The sequence below is a fragment of the Colobus angolensis genome, unplaced genomic scaffold (genome assembly GCF_000951035.1).
Source record: "Colobus angolensis palliatus isolate OR3802 unplaced genomic scaffold, Cang.pa_1.0 Scaffold321, whole genome shotgun sequence".
NCBI classification, from domain to species: Eukaryota; Metazoa; Chordata; class Mammalia; order Primates; family Cercopithecidae; genus Colobus; species Colobus angolensis.
Genome location: NW_012116500.1, coordinates 1086388 through 1105279, shown reverse-complemented (window position 1 = coordinate 1105279; position 18892 = coordinate 1086388).

The window sequence follows — 18892 nt, the reverse complement described above, 5'->3', positions numbered from 1 at the left end:
ATGGATCACAGTAAGAGCAAGGAGATACAAGACCTCGGGAATATACCCTGTCTGAGCAACCATGTTGATATCTCATTTAATCAGGCCATATGCATGTAGAATGCGACTTCGGGTTGGTAGGAAAGGCAACACACCTCCTGAAGCACATTGCTTAAATCACTGAGAAGAGCTCTCATCACTGCTATTAGCCTCATTCTCTAATATTTATTGAATGTTCACTGCATCTCCGGCACGGTTCCTCTAATCATTTCTGTTACGGCAGCATTTGCTGCTACAGATGAAATGGACAAATAGGATGTTGATGATGACAAGGAAGTTACTGCTATCAGTGTGGGGGCCAAGGAAACCATGACTATGCTCAAAGTCATGAGGCTGCCTCATTATCTCTGACTCTGGTCCTTTTCTTCTCAAAAGAAACTTGTGGGCAGGGAGCCTCAGTAAAGTTCACCATTTATCGGCTGGCAAATCAGCTGAGCGTGACCTGGTTATCTGATTCCCTATTTCAGAAGACTGATGGGTTATGTTCTCAGAAAAGCATGACAATTCATCAAGGAAAGGAGCAAGCGGTGGTTCCCCAAAAATGCCTTACTTGTCATTTTAAGGTTTCCATTTCACTGGAACCCAGTGTTAGCTCTGGTGGTCTGGGACAGCAAGAGAGATCCTGGTCCTTTCTGAGAAGGAAATGGGCTTTTCATAATTTTGAAAGTGTGTTCCTATAAAATCAAATAATCGTAGCCCAGATGATTGGAATCATTCAGTATCTCAATGGGAAATGTTTAGAGCAAACCCAGATTATTCAGTGTACATTAGCAGACAAACACCCACCCTCCTCTCTAGGGCTAACCCCATCATTTCAAACATCTTCTCTACATTTGTTGTCTGAATTAAGAGCATTTCCTGCTTCCCAAACCAGTTTGTGTATATTTGTATATACACAAACTGGTACACAAGTTTATACACAAACATATATATACATACACACACACATATTACAATTCTGTTGATCAAGTATTGTATTTTATTTGTTTTCTAGAACCACAAAATTATTCAATGAATTGAAGACTTGGTAATAAACCTAGTGGCCTAGTCAGTGTCTTGATTTGATTGTAAAATTGAGAACCCTACAGAGCGAATCGAGAAATGATTCGATGGAGTTCCATCTCTTTTTTCCCCAGGAGATCAATCTCAGGCAAAAATGTGAAGAGTTTACCTCTCACACATTCCCATCTCTAAGCTTCTCTTCTCTCTCCTTTCCTCATAGTTACTTTCTTGGGAGTGGCTTTCATGCGTCCAGATTCCTCTTAGTTAACACAAATAAGATAATGCTGTGGTCTGCACTCTCCCTTCCAGTACAATCTGATATTTTATTGAAAACAACAATAATGATGAACACAAAACAGGAAATATCTAATAACAGCACCTTACACATTTATAACAAGACAGTGGGGATGAATTTTATCAGTAGGACTCTTCAAAGGATCTCTCACCTCATACCAGTAGGCCATCTCCTGATTTACTTGGTCTATGTGCATGATGCCATTTGGTTCACAATCCATTACACAACTTTGGGGTCATAGTAGGAGAGGTTAGTGAGCACCGTAAAAAAAGCTCTGAAATCTTCCAAGAAATTAACAGATAATTGAAATGCAACTTACCATTCCATGTCAGAAGATACAGATTTGTGGGAAAGTCTTCTCATTTTCCTTCTCTCTCTCTCTCTCTCAGTCTCTCTCTCTCTCTCTCTCACATACACACACACACACACACATACACACACACACACACACACAGAGAGAGAGAGAGAGAGAGAGACTTTATGACAGAGTAATTGGAGTACAGAATACTGGTGCATATAGATAGTAAAGTATGTGTCATTATTTGTTCAGAAATATCCTTGTTCCTTACTTCATTATCAAGAATAGTGTATAAAAAAATGGCTAGCACATAGTTGCTGCTCAATCAATATTTGTTAAATGACTGAAAGGTGCTTGCATATACCAAGTACTTGAAAGCAGCCTGAAGACACACTTCTTTGCCCTGGGTGCCTAGTGAGTTAGGATCTAAGGAAACTGTCATCCAAAAAGTTTAAGTGTCAGGATACCCAGGATGTCAACAATGATTTCTTCTGTACATTGCTTCCTGTGTCATATTTATTCTTATTTCTGCACCTGAAGATAAGTAAATTTTAAAAGTGTAAGCCTACCCAAGAGAAATGAAAACTCATGTCTACACAACATGTCCACCTGTACGCAATGTTTATAGCGGCTTCATTTGCATTCACCAAAAACTAGAAAAAAATCCAAATGTTCCTCACACGCAGAATCAATTAATGAACTGTGGTACCTCCCAACATTGCAAGTACACTACAAAAACATGCAACAACATGGATGAAATCAAAAGCATTCCACCAAGAGGAAGAAACCAGAGTTCAAAGGCTGCGTAGTATATGATGACATTTATAATCCTCTTGCCAAGGCAGAGCTATAGAGACAGAATTGCCTGTGATCGGGGACAGAAGGAGGCATCGGCTAAAAGTGACGGGGGGATTTGGAGGGCGTCATGGACTTGTTCTGTGTCTTGATTATGTGTGATGGTTGCTCAGCTGTAACATTTGTGAAAAGTCATGCCAAAGCATGCACTCAAAAGGGTGACTTGTAACTCATACCTTAATTTATTCTAATGAAAGGAAAAGTATAACACTTCTCGGCAGCTCAGTAAGGTAGATATTTTATAGGTATTCAATTTTTTATCTTGCTAAGATCCACGCTTTCTAAAATTTGGAGCCAGTAAAGGGAGTATCTCCTTTGAAACAGGAGTACCGTGGAAACCTGGTTACCACTGAAGGGACTTCTGTTTGGAGGCGTTATTGAGAAGACCGAGAATCTAAGATTTTAATAACTTCTGGATCCCCAAATATTCTAATCCACAGTGATTATACCTATTACCTGACAAGAGTGTTATAAGGATAAATTAGTTAATGTATGCAAAGAACTTGGAAGATGAAAAGACTCAGACGAGTTTTTGAATGCCATTGTTAGCACTAAGACCAGACTTAATGCAAAAGCATTTTCGAAGCAGGTACCTGGGCGGTTTTTCTATCGCTCAGCCTCATTTATTTTCAGCTGGCTTCTACAACAGCTTTAGAACTGCGACAGAGACCTCTTGAAAAGGAAAGGGCCTGTGCAAATGCTGTAAAAACCATGGTGAGGGGGTAACTGGGCTAATAGGAAATTTCAAATGAAAGAACAAGAATCTAGAAGTCAATATTTTAGAAGTAAACAGAGCAAAGCATATTTCCAGTGATGGAAACATCTCATCTCTTGGAGCTGATGTGTTTCCAAAATGCACAGCGTACAAAGACTTATTCTACCAAGAGTTTAAGTGGTGAAATAAAGCATCTATCAGTAATCAAAATGAAAGTATGTGATTGGTTAAGTTCAGAGTTTATAAATTAAATTATTTTTAAGATGGCCAGGGTCTTCATTGGTGAGATCTGTAGCTATGGATTGATGCATGCAGACACCAGCATTTGTGTCTCCTTTTGCAGTAACAACAATTGAACACAGCTAACTGCAATCTGCAGGTCATCCAAACCCCCACGGCATGCTTATCCTCCCACATGGCTACACTTCTTGTTTTGGTCTTTATCGCTCTTTGTTACCCCATTCTTCTCTGGTTGAGGTTCAAAGCCAAGGAGTTTAAGGAAAAAGGAGGTGAAAAAAGGGGTATGGCTATGTGGTAGGATACCCTAGCCTTGAGTCACGGAGACTTCCCACTATAAGAATGCTACAGATGGCCGGGCGCGGTGGCTCATGCCTGTAATCCCAGCACTTTGGGAGGCCGAGACGGGCGGATCACAAGGTCAGGAGATCGAGACCATCCTGGCTAACATGGTGAAACCCCGTCTCCACTAAAAGTACAAAAAAAAAAAAAAAATTAGCCAGGTGTGGTGGCGGGCGCCTGTAGTTCCAGCTACTCGGGAGGCTGAGGCAGGAGAATGACGTGAACCCGGAAGCAGAGCTTACAGTGAGCCCAGACTGCACCACTGCACTCCAACCTGGGCAACAGAGCAAGATTCCACATCAAAAAAAAAAAAAAAAGTGCTGCAGATGAACCTCAAGTATAATATTTAATTGAAAAAGAAGAGCATAAAAATCATTCTCATTTTTGTCTTCTTAAATGATTAACAAAATCATTGAAAGAATGGGTATCTACACACTTCTAATGGGCAATATGATACAGTGCCAAATTATACTGGACTGAGTATTATAAGACGTGAATTCTGGTCTCAGTTCTGCTGTGAAAAATACTGTTGAGGACACTGGGTGAGGCATGGGGTCCTGCTGGAACTCACTTTCTTCATCTGTGAAATGAGGATATTGCCTGAGGTAAGCTCTAAGTTTTCTTCCAGTTCAGATTCTAATGTTCTTTCTTAAAGGCTAAAACAGCTATTTTTTGAATGTAGAAATAACTCCAAGATTTGTCTTTCCATTTTCCAATTTATGGAGCAAGATAACAGGAAAGAATACCACTAGTGATACTGCAAATATTAGGTCTGTTCTTATTTAGAAAGGGAATCTCAGACTGAGCTTAAACTAAACCTATCATTGAAAGACATGCCTTAGTGTCTGAGTACACCTGCAGAAATAATAAAATGGCAAAGAATAAAAAAATCTGTTTGCATAATGACTGAGGAGACTCTTGCAGGATGACTATTCCTTGAGAACAGAATCATCATGAAAACACACTTGGCCCAATTACAAAGCCTTAGTGTTAGAGGAGCAAGTGATTCTGATGCAGCTTGGTGTCTGGTACTTGGATTCCCCCGCCATCTTTGCCACTGTAAGACTCATAGTCAACCAATGGAATGTACGATCTCAAGTAGAGAGAGGCATCCCGTAGCATTGTGTGGTTTAAGCCCGTTGAGAACGTAAGTAGATCTGCAGGGATAGAGAAAGGGCAGGACTTGGTTGAACTGAGTGCCTGGAAGCCATATCCAGCCAACTGTCACGTTGAAACCCAGCCTTGGTACAAAACAGTATACAACGACTGATTCTACCAAGAGTTTAATTGGTGAAATAAAGCATCTATAAGTAAGCACAACTGAAAGTATGTGATAGTTAAGTTCAGAGTTTGTAAATAAAATTTTTTAAGAGGGCCAGGGTCTTTATTGGTGAGGTCTGTAGCTGTAGATTGTAACTGTAGCAGTGCCAGAGACCCAGCGAGCAAGATGTGTCCAGCCAAGCGACAGACTGAAGCTGAATTAAAGTCACCGATCTCCTGACTCCAAGGGAAGGGAAACAGATGAGTTATGCTGTGTGCACAGGTGCAATGTCCCCAGGAACTTCTTGTTATGGGGGGCAAGGGGGGAAAGGGAGAGGAGGGTAATTGGTGCAGGGGGTTTTACAGGAAACAGGAATACAACCCAACAAAATTCAGATTGTAGTTGTGATTTTGTTTCAATTCACAATATTGCCATAAAACCATCAGTTTCACAGAAGAAACCATAGAGAAAAAGCTACAGGCCTTAATCAAATCCACTGTGTAAGTATTGGAAAGAGGGAGGCATGCTTCATGTAAGTGAAGACTTGAAAGAAAATTACAGAATGTCTTTTCTATTTCTCACATGAGAAAATATTGAATGCTAGCGATTCCCTTGCCTCTATTTAGAACCTGAGGACACTCTTAACCTTATTCTTTCTCCCCTAATTTTGCTTCTACCCATCTATAGCATTCAATATAATGGCATTTGAATTTTTTCTCTCGCAAATGGTAAACACAACTGTCTCCCATTCAATTAGTATTTGGGGGATTGAGGAGTTGGGATAAATTCAAAACTATTCCAAATTCAAAACTATTCCTAAATTCAAAACTATTCTAAATCATCTATTGGGGGGGAAAAATCAGTGACATATTTATTGTAATTACAGAGTAAAGAATCAGAGAAAACCCACTGTGCTTGCTTAGAAGGAAAATTAAATCATAAAATTAGGATTGTCGTTCACAGAGCTGGTGTGTTGTTTTAGAACTGTAGTTTCTGTGTGTGGGTGTGTGTGTGTGTGTGCCTCTTTTGCTCTCTCCACATTCTTCTGCCCTCCCATTCTTTTATTCTCCTATATTCTATGTTTCTCTAGGAAAGTCTTTTCCTAGTATCACCTGGCCACACTAAAGACGACTTCTCAACGATTCTGAGGCATCTGCGTGGCCCAGGCTACCTCTTTTATCCCTGCACTAAGTCACCTGGTGGCAAGAAACCCTCTGTCCTCAGGACCTGGAGTAAAAGTGCAACATAAATGTTCCCCCTCCTGCAGGGTCTTCTGAGATCCCCCATCCAGATGTCACCAATCCTTTCTCTCATTCATCCCTTTGTATTTTATCCAATTTTTTTCCCAACAAATATTTTCAGCCCAACTGTTTTTGAGATGAAATGGAAGGCACTCCCTGGTTTTCTTGTGGCTTTCACCATGGTCTACTCTATTGTCCTGGCTGGCCTCTACTGAGGTGCTGCTGTGTGCCAGGAACTGGGCTGGGCCCTTCATGTACATTCATTTATTCCATCCTCACAACAAATCTATGAAGCCTGGGTGTTATCCACTTTTAATAGATAAGCAAACAAGCTCAGAAGGATTAAGCAGCACCACAGTAAACAGAAGAGATGTGTCTGACTCCAACACCTATTATTTTTCTAGTACATAAAATAGATAACATCGGAGCTACTCTGATTGAAGCAAGATTGTGGAATCCAGAAACCACACAGATTACCATCCCTCGCTCCTGAGGAAACTGTATCTTCTCTGGGTTCCACTATTTGAAAACAATTTTACTACTATACTTCTTTAATCCCTGCATAATTTGAATTTCCTCAAAGACAAGACCAATACCTTCTTAATTTTACTGATTTCAATAGTACTTTGTCCTGTGCCATGGACATGAAGGGTGCTTAGCAGAGATGAGCTGAATTCCTCAGCACTCCATCACATAGAACATTATGTCAGAGAACAGCCAGCATCCTCTATGAATTCCCACAGCCACCATGTGTGTGTGTGTAAGTGTGTGTGTGTGTGTGTATTTTTAGTAGAGATAGGGTTTCACCATGTTCGCCAGGATGGTCTTGATCTCCTGACCTCGTGATCCGCCCATCTCGGCCTCCCAAAGTGCTGGGATTACAGGCGTGAGCCACCGTGCCCGGCCGCCACCATGTTTTATCATCGCTGTCTATGAGCACAGGAAAACTCTCCTTCAGGTAAGATGTTAGGACATAACTTTCTTGGAGTAGGGCTTTACATCATTAGGGATTGCCAGGGTGCAAGTCCTTACAGGAATCTTTGTAATTATTCCGATAAATGGAATGTAGGAAGAGCTCATTTCTACTACTGCTATTTTGTGGTCATCTGGAAGGCCAGTGGGCACATAGTCATGCTCCAGTAATACCTATTAGGGAAAGGCAAGCTGGCATAAGAAGAAAAATAGCTATCAGCATATGAGACAGAGGAAAAATTCAACCTGAATGGCTTTTGGAGTTTGGGAGAGTGTCTGAAGCCAGCTTGTGTAGGGCAGACATCTGGTTTCAGGCAGCACATAATGCAGTTACTGTCATGGGGCAGGGTAGACAACATCAGAGACTCTAATCTCCCTGGGGAACACACCCTGGTAGGGTTGCTCAAAGTGTGTTCCAAGGAACCATAGTGTTCTGAAGATGGTAAGAGGCAGGAGTACAAGAAGGTTCTACGAATGAGCAGGTTTGGGAAATGCTGCCTCCTTCATCTTCTCTTTCACATTCTCAATGCATTTTAAAAATTGTAAATCCAAGAAGTCTCACCTATATTTACCAAACTTGCTTAACCACAGACACCTTTTTCGAGGAACACCAGTTGCCACCTTTCAGAACACAGGCTCCCATGGGACTCATTTTGATGACTGTTAAGTAGCAAAATGCCACTCTTTAGTTATGGCTACACTTTTGTCATTGGTCTCAGTCTAGGAACATGGAAGCAGGAACAGGTCTAGTTGAGGCTTGGTGTGAGGCCAGAGTAATCTAAGACTGGGGTGGGCAAACTATGGCCCACAGGCCAAATCTGGGCTGCTTCATAGCATTATAAATGAGGTTTCATTGGAACACACCCATGACCAAGCATACTGACTACATCTATTTCAGCGCTACATTGGCAGAATTGAGTAGTTGTGACAGAGATCATAAGGCCTGCAAAGCCTAAAAACAAGTGAGTATTTATCCCTACACAGAAAATGTTTGTCACTCTAGATATCTAGATATCAGGTCTAGGATATCTCATTCCTATTTAAATTGCATTACACACACACACAAAAAAAATTGAATTTTAAAAACCATGCTATGAACCTATTCTATCCTCTCTTTCTTAACTTCGAACTCTGACACATATTTATTTTTTGCCATATTTCCAATATGAAATCCCACACACAAGTACTATGAAAATACTAGCTCTTACAATCCACAGATTTAGCCTAAATAAATGACCCAATTCATAGTTTCTTATTCTCCCTTTTCCTATGTCTACTTTTGTTGAGATCTTATTCTCCTTATTTCTAGTTAGTACCCCTTACCTCCTAAGGCTTTTCAGTTCAAAGGAATATTCTAGAGAAACCTAGTGATTTCCACCAGACACAAAGGATACCCTTTGCAGTGCCCTCCACCAACATGAAATGTGTGCTCCAAAGCCGCTTTCTCGGTATAGGGAGAGAACGGCATGATAATGTCAGCCCAATGCTGGCACTACTTGTCCACTCTCTATTTAAATGTGCTGAGGTAAGACTTTAGCAAAATAAATACAAGTTGAATCCTAATGATGTTTTTTTTTTTTTCCAATAGATCTCTTGGGATCATCTTTCTGTAGAAGAGAGTCTCAGGATGAGACTGTTCCTTTAAGGAAGTACATGTATTGTACTTTCTTTTTCCAATATTCAAAATTAAGCCCCTCCAAACGGCTTACAAACTGAAGTTTATAACCTCAGCCTACACAAGTTCAGTGCAAAAAGATCTACAGCCTGCAGGCAGAGCGAGGAAGCTCTTTAAAGATGAATCATTTTCATAAATGAGTGCAGAGGGAGGTCAGGCCAGGGGACAGGGAAGGTTACGTGTGTGCCTGAGATAAGGCCTCATCCATCCTCCTCTTACTGTCAGGCCTTGATGGGTGAACATTGCCTTGAGCTCCCATAAAACATGTTGTTTGCAGAAAACTTGCAGGTGGTTCATAAAAAAGTCCAAACTGTTACCATGAAATTTATTTCCCACTGTGGGATCTGTTTATAATAGAAACGAAGGATCTCAAATAGAAATTAAGTATCTCAGACTGACTTATATTGGCTGGGAGGATTGAAAAATTCAACCTGCTTCCCAATCATTGCACTAAAAACGTCAAGGTATTTGTATTGATGACATCTTGACAAGATACGAGTATGTTCAAAAGAAAAATAATGTCCATTGTGTGCACAGTCCTTATCCCTGGGGTAAGAATAGCTAGGTGAGATTTTATGGGGAGAATTTAATCAGACAACTGAACTCTTCATCACATTTTATTTCTGAAGAGTGTCAAGGATCTGTTATTTACAATTTTTCCATCTGTATGGTCAAAGTGAAAAGGGCATCTCAATTTTTTTAAGTTGTTAGGAGATGTTTATTATCTCAAAGCCAAAAAGAGATTGGGGGCAGCAGTAATATTGGCCATAATTTGAGTTATCTCCATATAGAAATTGAAGGGGGGATGCTGGGACAATTCATGTAGATAATTCAGACCCTAAAGCCTCTAGAACTTGAAATAAAGAGATAAGTGAGGAAGATGCACTAAATTTTGCCTGTCTTTGTTCTCGCAGATTGTGCTTATAATTGACTCAATTTATCACATCACATACGCATGCACCTGTATGGTGGTGTGAAGTTGCTGAAAAGAGTTGTAGTCATAAATTTTCAATTGATGAACTTTAGTATCTACGTGGAAGAATATTACACAGAAAACAATTTATAGAATCCAAGCATGTTCTAGCTGGGGGGATCTTGGATAGGACATAGCTCAGGATCTCAACCCCCAACCACAGACAAGAAAAACAGTAGTCGGCAAAAATAAGGAGGACTCACAAGTGCTGCCTGTACTGTGACAGCAGTTGTGATCCAGGTCTTCATTCCACCCAAACTTCTCTTCTCCATTCCTTCTCACCAGGGTGGATGTGTAAGGTCAGAGTACAACGTGGGCTGAGAAGCACTGCATCTAATCGAATACCTTCAATTTAAATGAGACCTGGCTTTAAAAAATAGTGACAAGTCAGAGATGTCCCACTTCAGTACTTTCTTTGTCCTACTTTTTACCTGCCTCCAATCCTGCACCTCAGACATCCAAGCCACTCTTGGAAGAATCACTGTGGCTTTCCCTCATCAAAGGTCCTGTGTGCTTGACCCAAAAAGTATTCAACTCCTCCTCATTTAATTTAAAATCAGCACTTTATATCCACGCTCTCTTCCCCTCTCTATCAAGAAAAAATGTGATATGGTTTGGCTCAGTGTCCCCACCCACGTCTCATCTCTAATTGTAATTCCCAGTGTCAGAGGAGGGACCTGGTGGGAAGTCACCGGGTCATGGGGGCAGTTTCTAATGGTCTAGCACCATCCCCCTAGTGCTGTCTGGTGATGGAGTTCTCACAAAATCTGGTTGTTTAAAAGGTGTAGCATTAGCCAACAATGGGCACACACAAAAAAAGGTGTGGAGCACCTCTCCTCATTCCTCTCTTCCTCCTGCTCCGGCATATGAAGTGCCAACTTCCCCTTCGCCTTCTGCCATGACTGAAGCTGGGCAGATGCTACCATGCTTCTTGTATAGCCTGCAGAACCATGAGCCAATGAAACCTTTTTTCTTTGCAAATTACGCAGCCTCAGGTATTTCTTTATAGCAGTGTGAGAGCAGACTAAAACAACACGTCTAAGGACTGAATAGTTCTAAGACTTAATGTTGCCCTGTTTGTGATAACAGCAAGTCAAAGTGGATAGATAATTCCAGTCAAGCTTGTTGTTCGAAAAGAATGGATTTATAACAATGGTGTTTTAGGCATCACGACAAGCAGAAGAAGCGTATATTTGGAAATAAGATGGTGTTATGGACTGAATGTTTGTGACACTTCCCCGCAAAATTCATATGTTGAACCCCTAGTCCCCACCATGGGAGGGTATTAGGAGATAGGACCTTCGGAAGGTAATTAGGTCATGAGAGTGGAGCCCTCATGACAGGATTAGTGTCCTTATAAGAAGAGATACCAGAGAGCTTGGCCCTTCTCTCTGCTCTCCACCATACGAGGATACAGCAAGAAGGCAGCCATCTGCAAACCAGGAAGAGAGCCCTTGCTAGATGCAGGATCTGCCAGCACTTTGATTGCGGATTTCCAGGCTCCACAACTGTGAGAAATAAACACTTGTTGTTTAGCCTTCCAAGTTTAGGGTAATCTGGTATAGCAGCACTAAATGACTTAGGGAGCTTCTCAGCACTTTAGGGACCCATTTACAAGTATAGCTTTCCACATATTTTTGTCAGTTCTTGTTGTATATTTCAGGTGTTGAAGTTAAGTAGTAGCTTGCAATTTAAAATATTGGGTTGGAGAAATTTAGCAAATGTCATGCCCCTAAGATTATTTAATTAATATTCTCTCTAAAGTAAACAGCCTGAATATAAATAATATGCTAAGAGGCATTGTCTATACTACTGGACCATTGTTATTTGCAGTGTTAAATCATGAAACAGAAATGATTTCATCTGCCCTTTAGTCTTCTCTACTGTTCTAGCAGGATTCTATGATGAGTCAGACAAGTGAACTACTATCTTAATCCCAAAGACTTCAATGAAAAGATTCACCCCCCAACTTTTCCTCTCATTTCAATGTTTAATATCACTTGCCATCATGGAATTATTTCTAATCTAAACCCTTCCCATGACAAGGTTTTAATAGTTACAAAGCACCACAGAAGATCTCAATGTACTCATTTAATAAGCAAACATCATTTGAGCAATTTCAACATCTAAACAGTGTATTACATAGTAGAGATAAGGTGTCTCATGCATATAGCCTACAACCAAACAGAGAAATGAAAAGGCAAATGTAACTGCTCTTGTAAGTCATGGTACATATAATAGTTAAAACTTATATAACACTGGTTATCATAACAAAAACTACTATGCTAAGAACTTTACTAAAAATAACTAATTTACTCCTACAACACTATAGAGTGTTATTATCCCTATTGTATAGATGAGAATACTAAGACTTAGGTTAAGTTACTTACTGAAGGACACAGAAAGTGGTAGAGCTGAGAGTTTATCGATTAAGTGAAATTTTAAGCTTTCTAAAATATTTTCAATATTTCTCCCTTCCGTGACCTCATGGAATCCATGACCTTTATTTAAAAGAAAAGAAATCTATTCTACATGTAAATGTGCCAAGCAAGTGTCTCCACTTGTTATCAAACTATCTTGGTCTTAGCTCAACTTCCAAAGTGATAGTTTCAGAAAAATGAAGTTAAGAAGATCACTACACTGGATTATAGTACCACTACACCAAGCACCTTGGTGTTTTTCCAGTTAAGCTTTAGCATTCAATTGTTAATATACTAATCTTCTTTGACCTAAAACAAAACCATCAAAAAAAAACAAAAAAGAATCTCAAAAAGCTGTTCTTTCCTGCTCAACCCAATGCACCCGGAGTTATATTTCCTCCCATGGTCACCAGTAGGCACCAGACCTAACATTCCTGAAATTTTTCATTCATTTAGAATTATTTGGATAAAATTGGTTTAAGCGACTCTTTGTGCCCCTTTACTTACCATTCTCCAGGCTTTTGTTGAACACCAATTATTCAGTGCAAAGCAGAGTAGAAAATAGAAAAATAAGTCCTAAGCCTACCTTGCCCTCAAACTGTTGTATAGTCAATAAAGGAGATAAGATATATACATAAATAAAAATAGTATAAAGTAAAAAGTGGGAGGAGCCATAAGAGAATAAAACTTTCAATCTGGAGAGGATCAAATGAGGCGGCATGGGAAAGAGGCTTTTGAGTTAGAGCTTGGAAGTGAAAAAAAAAAAAAAGAATGCGCATTCTATTAAAGTTTAACAAAGCAAACAGAATATTTGATGTACAGAGAGAACAAAAAGCTGTTTGATTTAACCAAAAGGTACGTTGTATAAGATCTTACGACTGTCACACAAAGGCATTTGAATTTCGTTTTCTTAGAGGATGGAATTCGTGAAGGGATTTTTAACAGGAGTAGCAAACATTAAAGTTTTGGTTTAATATGATTGGTACATCCCGAGTCAGTTCTCAACACTTCTTGAAACAAGAACATATTCAATTCATGTTTGAGGACTTGTTGACTGTATACAGGTTGTTGAGAGGAGAGACTATCAGGGCAATTCAAGTGCTATTTTATTAGAGCCTAAACTAGGAAGCAGAAGTGTGGAGGAATAACAGATGAGAATAATTTTGTAAAGACACAGTTGATATAATTTGACATCGGGTGTCAAGATGATGGAGAAGAATGGGAAAGAATCAAATATAGATTCACCACTATCATGAGGATAGAGGTAACATTATTCAAAGTATGAAATATTAGATATATTATTTCTAATTAATAAATTTGTAAATATTGTTCTTAACCTTCTTGGTCACAATTTGCACACACATTCCACCTGTAATAAAACATCATATGATACAATGAGGTGAAATAGAGACAAAGATGGCAGGACATGTTTTGCCAAGGACATTTTTACAGATCAGTATTAAAATTCTCCAGTGGTTAAGGATAATGATTTGTGGAATGAGGTGAAGAAAAAGCTTACAGAACTATCAGCTTATTATTTAGAAAAATAACTTTGCTTTAGCAAGTTGTAATCATGCTATTGAGAAAAAAATAAACCAAAGAAAGTAAAAAAGATTATTAAAAAATATAAGAAGATTGGGTAATTAAACTTAATTCTAGCCTAAGAATCATATATTCTAGAAGAATGTGGGAAATATAATTTCAAACCAGGATAACCTAGTCAAGACGGAATAAAGGCATTCAAATTTCCTTCTCACCTAAAACAATCAAAAACTTGACAAGATATATGAAATAATGGTTCGTGAGACCTTGGATACAGGAAAATAAAGGAGAATTATTATTAAAAGATGGAGAACAAATAAAACAAGCCTTACAATTGTCCCAGCTTACTTCCTCGAGAGAGTTTGCAGGCCACAGTGGACGCAAAGGGTAACTCAGATCAAACTTGGCATGTTCCATGAGTTGTGAAGATGGAATTGAGGCTCTGGGGGTCAAGGCAACTAGTATTTGAAGGATAAAGCATCAAATAGGAGACAGCTACACACAGAGCGAATGCCAGGATCTACAGTGTTTCCCTCTGACATTCAACTTCTGCATGTCATATGTTCTGATCAGTGTATGCATGTTCTGATCAGTGTATGCATGTGAAGTCCAGGAAAAGAACCACCTGAAACGATCAGGTCACAGTGCCTGGCACTCACCCAAGGCTGGGAATGGTGTCTATTTCCAAGAGCCAGATTGGAAAGCCTCAAGATTCACAGGGCCCTCAGTAGAGTACACAAATGGATCTTTCCTCAGTAGTAGAGAAGAATTAGTCCTAGAGTAACCACTGCTGCAGTTCGCCTACCAAAACTGAAAAACAAGACCCAAAAAGGATCGAACTGTTTCTAAGTCACTTGCCTACATCTCAGAACAAAGCTTAAGAATACCCCTAGAAAAGAAAAATATCCAATACCTAATAAGTGAGATTCACAATGTCTGGCATTCAATCAAAAAATATCAGGCATGCAAAGAACACAGGAAAAAGCCATCAATCAGACTCATAACAGACACAGATATTAAAACTAGTAGCCGACAAGGACATTAAAAGCATTCTTACAAACTGATTTCGTTCGTTCCAAAAGTTAAATAGAAAGGTGGACAGTATAGAAAAGACTCAAGACCAACTACTAGAAATGAAAAATCAATATGTGTGAAAAGGAAATGTCACTAGATGGGATTAATGGCAGATTAGATGTTATAGAAGAAAACAGTAATCAACTCGACAACATAACAATGGAAACTGTTCAAAAAAAACATACAGAGAAAAAAGAATTGTAAAAGATGATGTATCACTGAGCTATGGGAAAATTTCAAACAATCACATATATATATATAAAATATATAATATATAATATATATTTATATATAGTAAATAAACATAAAATAACATAAACATAACTAACATAAAATAAAATAAAATAAATATAGATATTTATATATGCTTGCTTGAAATTTTCCCATATATTAGATATATATATTTTTATATATGTATTATATATATTTTATATATATATAATTGGAGTCTCCAAAAGAGAAGAAGGGGAAGAAAATTAGTTGAAGAAATAATGGCTGAAATTTTTGCACATTTAATGAAAACTATAAACCCATAGATTGAAGAAGGTTAACAAATCCCAGATATTAGGAACGTGTGGAAAACCACACCAAGGCACATGTATTAAATTGTTCAAAACCAGTGCTAAAGAAAAAATCTTTAAAACAGCCAGAGGAAAAAGACACATTACATACAAACAAACAAACAAAAAACCCCAAAGATACAGGTGACAGCAGATTTCTTCTCAGAAACAATTCAGGTAAAAAGACAGATTGAAATATTGAAATAAAACCAAAATTGTCAAAGTAGAATTATTCACCAAACAAAAAAATACCTCTCAAAAGCAAACATAAAATGAATTAGTCTGCAGCAGACCCACATTACATGAAACGTTGAAGTATGTCCTTCAGATGGAAGGAAAATAAAACCAGATGGAAATATAAACATATACAAGAGAATCTAGGGCACTGGAAAGATAATGCTAGGGCAGGTATATAAGATTTTTTTCTTATTATTTAAATTTCTATCAAAGATAATCAGCTAATTAAGCAAAAATAATATAAGAGTAACATAATAAACATGAAATACTGTACAATTATAGCATAAAGATAGAGGAGGGAGAAAGAGAAGTCTACTATTATACATTCTTATATATGTGGAGTGGTGCATGATCACTTAAAGATAGACTGCAGTAAGCTAAAGGTGCACACAATAAATCCTAAAACAACTACTAAACAGGCACAAATAAAGAGGTACGGTAATATATCCACAAGGGAGATAAAATAGAATCATAAAAAATTTTAATTAACCCAAAAGAGGCAGGTGAGAGAGAGAAAGAGAGAGAACAGATGGGACAGATAGAAAACAAATTGCAAGGTGATGTATTTCAACTTAATCATGTCAATAATAACACTAAATTCAAATAGTGTAAATGTCCAATCTAAAGGTAGATATTATAAGGTTAAATAAAAAACAAGACCCAACTGTGTGCTGTTTACTTTAAATATGGATAAGAAGTAAAAGGGCTGAAAAAGATATTTTATTCTAACAGTAATAAAATGAAAGCTGGCTATATTAATATCAAAGTGGATTTCAGAGAAAAGAATATTACTGGGGATAAAGAAGATAATTTCATAATGATAAAGGGATCAATTATTAAGAGGTTATAAAAATCCTAAATATTTATGCAGCTTAAAAGAAGCAAAAACTGATACAACTGCAAGGAGAAAAAGACAAATCCATTGGTAAGATACGAATTGTTAACAACATTCATTCAACGAAAATATACTAAAATCCTCCAAACACAAGACATTGTGCCAGATGCGAAGGGGACTACAAATGACTTTAGACTCCTCAGGTACATAACAAAAGATTTGTGTAACAATCTCTACTCACTCTTCCAATTCTTCTATGATTTTATTTTTTACAAGTTCATAAATCCTTATCGAAATAATAATAATAATTAATATCTCTCAAAGTTGGCATGATCTGGGTGCCCAGGTGTCATATTCAGTATTTTTTTGTTTGTTTCTTTGGTTTGGTTTTTGTTTTTGTCGTTCTTGAGACGGAGTCTTCCTCTGTCACCCAGTCTGGAGTGCGGTGGCGCCATCTTGGCTCACTGCAAGCTCTGCCTCCTGGGTTCCCGCCATCCTCCTGCCTCAGCCTCCCGAGTAGCTGGGACTACAGGTCCCACCACCACGCCTGGCTAATTTTGTTTTGTATTTTTAGCAGAGACAGGGTTTCACCATGTTAGCCAGGATGGTCTCGATCTCCTGACCTCGTGATCCACCTGCCTCAGCCGGCCTCCCAAAGTGCTGAGATTACAGGTGCCCGGCTGATACTCAGTTTTATGTATCAGCTTTCCTGGGCTACAGGATGCCTAGATAGCTGGTTAAACATTATTTCTGGATGTGTCTACAAAGGTATTTCCAGAAGAGATTACCATTTGAATTGGTGAACTCAGTACAGCAGATCACCCTCATCAGTGTGGGTAGCCATCATCCAAGGGATTTAGCTCTTGAATAGGACAAATACAAAAAGTGGAGAAAGGGAAGATATTCTCTCTCTGTGTGTGTGTCTCTCTCTCTGTGTGTCTCTCTGTTTCCTGACTGCTTGAACTGGGGGATCAATCTCCTGCCCTCATGCTTCTTAGGCCTTCAGCCCCAGACTGGAATCTATACCATAGTCTCCAGCTCTCAGGCCTTCAAACTACATTACCAGATTTCCTGGGTCTCCAACTTGCAGATGGCAGATCTTGGGACTTCTCAGCCTCCATAATCATGTGAGTCAATGTCTCATGATATACTCTAATGGTTCTGCTTCTCTGGAAAACCCTAATACACCAGGATACAAAATTGAAAGTACCAGATTTCTTTGCCTTAAATCTCTTTTGAATGTAGGCAACTACAAGTAAGTAACAATAAACAAAAACAGGGCCATGTGGTAAGTACCCTAACATGGGTATGTTAAAAGACCCAAATCTGCCTAGGGAAGGGAGGTAAAACTACAGAGAAAAGGTGGCATAACCTGAATGTGGAATTTGAGGAGAACCCCTCTCCATGGAAGAGGACCTTGGAGGAAAGAAGGGTGGCACCGCCAGAGCTCAGGAGCACATAGAATATTCAGCAAATGTCAAGAATCCAAGTCCTTCTTGGAAACTGGGGTACAAAGAAGTCTGAATTTCCAACAGGATCACCCACTCAATCATGAAGAGATTTCCAAGTCATGTGAAGCAACTGTTTTTCCAATCCGTAGGTAATGGGGAACAATGAAAGGGTTTATTTTTATTATAAACATAATTTGTGCATTTATGAGAAATATTAAGTACAAAGTAATAGTTTTCCTTGCCTGTCTACTCAAACTTCCTCCTCTCATGACAGCATTTTAAGCAGAGGAGTAATGAGCATTTATTCCATTAGCATTGTAAACATATCACTAGGGTAGCCACATAGGTGGAGAGGGAAATCAAAACTGGAAAGATACTTGGGGTTGTAAAATCGAGAGAATCCCTGATTGCAAAAAGATTAAAATCAATTAGAGGATATAGGGCCTATTTCTGATAACTTCTTGTGGAGGAAATCAAAGGAGACTTTTTGCATATCAGAAATGACATTCAGCCAAGTTTGGCGGCTCACACCTGTAATCCTAGCACTTTGGGAGGTCAAGGTGAGAGGATTGCTTGAGCCTGGAAGTTTAAGACCAGCCTGGGCTACATAGTAAAACTCCATCTCTACAAAAAATAATAATAAATTAAATTAAATTAGCTGAGTGTGCTGGTATGCACCTGTAGTCTCAGCTAATCAGGAGGCTGAGCTGGGAGAGTCACTTGAGCCAGGGAGGTCAAGCCTGCAATGAGCCATGATCCTGCCACTGCACTCCAGCCTGGGTGACAAAGCAAGATCCTGTCTCAAAAAAAGAAAAAAGGAAGAGAGAGAGAGAGAGAGAAAGGAAGGAAAGAAAGAAGGAACGGAGGG